This window comes from Saccostrea cucullata, unplaced genomic scaffold (assembly GCF_032062105.1).
Source record: "Saccostrea cucullata isolate Sc308-1 unplaced genomic scaffold, CSIRO_AGI_Scuc_v1 ctg395, whole genome shotgun sequence".
Taxonomy (NCBI): domain Eukaryota; kingdom Metazoa; phylum Mollusca; class Bivalvia; order Ostreida; family Ostreidae; genus Saccostrea; species Saccostrea cuccullata.
The window spans coordinates 3,055-9,615 of record NW_026929552.1 but is presented as its reverse complement, the minus strand read 5'-3'; positions in this window follow the sequence as shown (position 1 = coordinate 9,615).

The following is a 6,561-nucleotide window of genomic DNA, read 5'->3' as shown; positions in this document are numbered from 1 at the left end:
CATTTTTACATTAGCAAGGGTTTTCGAATGAAAAATATATCGTCCCTACCTAATTACATGTCCCTTTTTATTATTATTATCCTGAGTCGACAGAACACTACTTACCATGAGGGTTTTTGAAATTTTAAGTAGATACCCGATGCATGAATCTCCAAAAGACGACTGTAGAGTCCACATTGACTGAGACGATCGCTGTCATCTGGAATGCTTCCTTTAGTCTTTGTTCTCAGTCCTGTTTCGGAAATGATGTTTGCATTGGGATCATATATTCGAACACTCTTGAGAAATGTCGGCTTCAGGGGGTATCGTCCTCAGGAGCTGGGACACAAATTGAAGCAGACGCCGTATTCTTTGAATTGTATGAAAAAAGAATCAGAAATTTCAGTAAGTATATCATATCAATAGTGAAATCTTGTAAAATTACTAGATAATTTTCCAGAGAAATAATACCATAAATAAGCCATTTTAGGTCCCCATTTGCAATATACACAAAATTAAGCGTTTCATTATGTGATGTAGGAAAATGTTATACTATGATATTATCTTTCTCTTTTATTCTAAGCTCTCAGAGATGGCTCTAACTTGATCACATGATTAAAGAATATAACAGTATATACTTGTTTTACTATTTATAGATTCTGAAACGCATATAGATATGATGTTTTTAAAAAAGGAAATAATCTCTAAAATATCAAAATTGCTGAAGTCTCTATGAATAGCTTGATGTTTCTCAATTAACTCCGTTTTATAATTATGATGTTATGTAATAACTGGTTGCATGTAACAATGCATTGGAAAGAGAATGGGTCTTTTAATTTATATAAATTAGAAAATATGGTTTTCATAAATTATGATAAAACAAAATGTAGTCTTTTATTAAATGTACGTTCCTTAGATTACTCTATCGGTAAAAAGAAAACTCAAAGTGACAATTAGGATGAACACTTATTTTTCTTTAATCTTTAGCCTGTGTTAAAAAAGATGACATAGAAAACATGAGGCTTGTTCATATTATTTTAAATTTGGGTTTGTTAATTTATTTAAAAGATAATATAAAAATGTAGCCCCTTTATTCGGTTAATCCTACATATATCGATTTTAAGGAAAAGCATATCGACCTCGCACTTCTCCTTGTTTGTAGAATTTTTAAAATTCTGCTTCATATGAATACTAAAATGTGACAGCTAGTGGGGCGTAATTGGTACCCATGAGAATTCTAACAGTGTGTTGTAAGAATTCTTCTCCACAAAATACATATCAATATTATTAATCAGAGACTGGAGCATCTTTTTAATATCAATGGAGATTACTTGTGTGTACAATCAGAATTTTTTTATATAAAATATAAATATAGATTTGCTAATAACAGGTCACAGTTTATCCCCATGGGAATTCCAATAAATTGTTGGAACGACCTCATTGTAAAAAATAACTAGTTAGTTAAAGTCACTAAGAACACAAGTAAATTAACTGTCTATACAATCACTACCTTAAAGGTAGTTTTACTAGGTATTGGATATATTTACTAGATAAGATTGGTGTTGTGAATTATAGACATAAGTGCTTTTCTTATTTACCTTTGTCAATATAATCATGTTTATGTAAATGACTTTTGCCGAACTATGACGTCGCAGTTCTATGACGTCATAGACGTTACTATAACGTTATGTTATATACTTGTGAAGTTTCAAATAAACCACTATACGGTTCAGATGTGTTTTCTATGAGTGCTACAATCTTGACATTGGTGCCGTGACGAAAGAGGAGAGATGACTTCTAAACTGAAGGCAGTAAGAGCAGGACAGAGAAGTGCTGTAACCAGACTTCTAAAAAGACTGGATGAAGAAAATGAAGATGCAGAGGAAATTGAGGCAATTTTAGAGACATTGGCAGACAAACAGGAAATTCTAAGAGATCTGGATGATTCTAACAGAAACAGCAGAGGAGGATATTGAAAGAGAAATACTGGAGACAGATGAGTACAATTTCAATCTTAATTCTAAAATGAGAAAATATAAGAAACATCTGATAGTTCATCGTTCAAATTTGAATCCATCAGCCAACATTTATTCAAACCAGAATGAAAATTCACAAATTGAAGAGAATAGTCAATCAAGACACAATTTCAGTGAAAATTCAAGAACTCCTCAGTCCTTTACAAGCTTTCATTCAAATCCAAACAGTGGTAACTTCCACAAACTTCCGAAATTAAACTTACCCATTTTTGAGGGAAATGTGTTGGAGTGGCAGTCATTCTGGGATTCATTCGATTCGGCTATTCATAGCAACAACACGTTGACAGAAGTTCAAAAGTTTAATTACTTAAAGTCTTTAGTAGCAGAAGAGGCATCGAACACCATTTCAGGATTTGCACTCACAAATGCAAACTACAACAGAGCGATTGAGCTTCTACATGAAAGGTTTGGACAAAAACACAAGATAACTCAGTCTTACATGCAAGCGCTCTTGGACCTACCCACTCCCAAGAATAATCTCACAAGCCTGCGTCATTTTCATGACCAAGTGGAGACATACGTCAGAGGTTTAGAATCATACGGACAAGCTCAAGATACATACGGTTCTCTTCTAGTACCTGTGATTCTTAACAAATTACCTTGTGAATTACGCAAAAATTTGGCACGCGAGCATGGATCTACCGACTGGTTACTAGGTGACTTGAGAAAGGCTCTATACAAGGAACTTGACATACTAGAAGCAGGAACTCATATGGACACAACAGAAGACCGTGCTACAGCTATTTTCTACATGCACTCAGAATCCAGTGATGAGCAACCACAACGAAACTACAGTCCTCGGAATCATCGAGTATGTTGTGCATTTTGCAAGGAGTCGCATCATTCAAGTGGCTGTACAAGATACACAAAACACAATGACCGGATGAAAATTGTCAGACGTGACAAACTGTGCTTTAATTGTTTAGGGAGACATCGTGTTGCGGAATGCCAGTCCAAATCCAATTGCAAAATCTGCAAAAAACGTCATCACACAAGTTTGTGCACTACTCATAATGCAGTCAAAACCAATAGGAGGAATACCCATGGATCACAAGCAAAGGCTGAACTGGATGTAAAGACCAGGGAAATCAAGAATCTTCAAGATGAAAACAAGAACTATAAAAGTGTCATTGCTACATTGGAACAGCAGATATCAGAACAGAGGATTTTGACTGAGAAAACCATGAAGGATGTAAACATTTTACATACCCAGTTTGCAATGCTTCAGACCAAATTTCATGCACAGACAATTGCTACACATCAGATGACAGCTGAGAATCAAGCTGAAGAGTTGAAGAAAAAAGAAGTTGAAGTTAATACACTCAAACAGGAGATACAACGGCTCAAATCATCAAAGTGGGCACCTCAAAGGAAACTTCAACAAGTGGGAGAAAATATTCACTCAGATGTAGAGCAGCAGAGAGAAACTCCAAGAGATCAAATTATTGGTTTGAAGAGGGAGTCCGAGATATCCAATAAACTAGATAACATTCATAAGAATAACCTGGAACAGAGTTACAGAGAGGAGACCCGAGAAAGGATGAACATCATCAACCAACTGGAAAAGGAACGAACCCACTACACCAAAGAGGCCAGCAACCTAACTCAGAATTACGCAGACTATAACAAAGTTCATGGCATGCAGATTGTTGACTTCAAGAGGATTTCCGAGGATGACACCAATATCAGGCAACAGGAGAACACATTCAAAACTTTCAGAGATGTCGAGAGGACATACGGTCAGAACCTCATCGAGTCACGGGATGAGATCGCAGAGATGAAGAGGAAGGTGAAGATTACGGATCATCAGATTGATCAGCATAAGGAGCAAATTCAAGCCAAAGAGAATGCATTCATCAGAGAGTACTTCGGACATTAGAGTAAAGAGGAAGACGATTTCTTGTGAGACTTTGTTCATATACGTGATGGTACCAAACTCAAAGGCAAAGAGCAAATCCAAACTAAATCCAAGTGAAATAGCGTACATTTCATGTGACATTGCGAAGAACTTTTCGAAGATTTTATTCATCTTTCATATCCCTTCTTATTTCTCGGTCCAAAGACTCACTCAATTCATACTTCTTTGGTGGGCCGGAGAATGTTGTAAAATATGGACACTTTGGTGGGCCGGAGAATGTTGTGAATTATAGACATAAGTGCTTTTCTTATTTACCTTTGTCAATATAATCATGTTTATGTAAATGACTTTTGCCGAACTATGACGTCGCAGTTCTATGAAATAGACGTTACTATAACGTTATGTTATATACTTGTGAAGTTTCAAATAAACCACTATACGGTTCAGATGTGTTTTCTATGAGTGCTACAATCTTGACAATTGGTAAATCTAGAATTGCAAAGTATCTTTCACTACGTATCTAAGTATCTATACGACCCCCATTACACAACTCACTAACTTAACTCGTATACTGAAAGTTTATTAATCGCAAAACCTAAAGTTTACTAATCGCAAAACCTGTTCGAGGCACACTAGTTAAATTCATTAGGTTTTTTTCTTTGAGTGCTGGTCTCAACCACGTAGATATTGTCAATCAGAGGCTCAAGCATCTTTTTGATTAGTATAAATATTAATTTTGGGTACTTGAGTGTACATGTCATGAAAATGTTTTTAGCAAAATAATTTACCTTGTAATTGGTCATTCGCAAAATTATTTTGCTAAAAACATTCTGATTGACAATATCTATGTGGTGTTTGGAGATCAAGTATTCCATTCATATATTGGAATTCCAATTGATACGAATTGCTCTCCGTTATTAGCAAATCTATTTTTAAATTCATATAAGCAGACTTTGTGCTAAATCTGGTATATGAAAAGACAAACACGCTTGCTTTGGCGTTCAGTTAGACATTTATAATATGGACGACGTATTGTTGATCAGCAATGGTTATTTTCATTCTTATGTCAACTTGATATAACTCGGTGAGCTTGAGATAAAGATGACAAGTTTGTTTCATATTTGGATATTTTGCTAGAAAAATACGCTGATGGTATTCAAACAACCAAGCTCTGTGACAAACATGACGGCAACGAACGTTAGTTTGTATACACATAAATTTGTCCGTTTGTATCGAAAAAGGACCTGTCTATGATGTCAAACATCCTGCATTTATCGGGGGGGGGGGGGAGTAAATTTTCTAGCAAATTTTAATTATATATATACTCTACTTCTTAAATATATTGATTGTTGCACAGTACTCCTGACATCTTCCTTTACTTATTAATTATTTTTACAGAGGTTAAGATAGCTGAAGAACATTGACTCTCTGTTTGAGAAAATTCGGGCAGATAAGTTGTCCGAATTTTCTCAAGCAGAGAGCTGCAGCAGAAAGAAATATACCCTTTTTATCACCTGCATATACTAGGGTTTATGTCTCCCAGTTGATTTGAAATGCAAGATCATACTCCATGTGCGAACATTTTTTAAAATGAGGCAAGGTATTGAAAATCAAACTGATGAAATAACTATATCAACAGCCTCCTTTGAAGTCATCATTTCACAAGATTTATGGTCGAATCATCTTATCAGTTAGTACAATCAGGACCTAATTTTCTAACCTTTAATATTCATCATGTTTAAAATACATGTACTCTAATATTATTTCAAAGCATTTTAGAGTACAAATAGATTTAAGAGGTAATTAATCTTTAGAGGATTGCACCGAAGTCTTTAAAAACAGTTTATTTTTTGTACTTAAGATTAATATTTAGAATATCAATAAATGTTGTTTTGGAAAGTTTTATTTCATCATAATGAATATAAAAAACATTTAAACTATTTTTTTACCGGATTGGTGCGCGTTTAAGAATTGATTTTAATTGAATACAAGTGACCCAAGAGCCTTAAAGGTCACCTGAGTACAAAAGAGGATCCTTAAGCTGATAAAGCTTTTTGCCGAAAAGCAAGAAGAATAGTATAATTAGGATCAACAAAATAATTGGTTTAGTATCTATCTGTCTCCCATTTATCACTATTACGATGAAACTATTTTCACTTGAATACTAAAGCATTTATTTTTAACCCCATATTCTTCCCTCTCACATACGTCCTCTCTTGGCCTTGAAAATGATTTTCTGATATCAAAAATTCAATTCTTGATATCAAGACTTATTTTTTGATATCAAGAAATCGAATTATTGATTTCAAAATTTTTTTATATAAAAAACTACCCCAAAAATATAGAAATGGTGCTTCATACGTGGTGGCGTCTCTATATGAGTGACAAATTCTCGAGAAGAACGTTAAACAATATACAATTAATCAATCAATCAACCGTTACCAATTTTTAGACCCTCATTTTACACATTGAGTCATCTACGGGTTTTTTTTCTTTTTTAACAGGTAGTTTTATGCCACATGAATTTTTAATTATTCTCATCGTTATCATGGTTATACTCATCTTAATTTGCTAAATAATTGATGCAGTGGGTGTATTTTATTTTTTTTACACAAAAGTATTACATTACATTAATGCCAGTATGAATCAATTTTGTTTATATATTCTTTTTGATATCAACAAAAGATT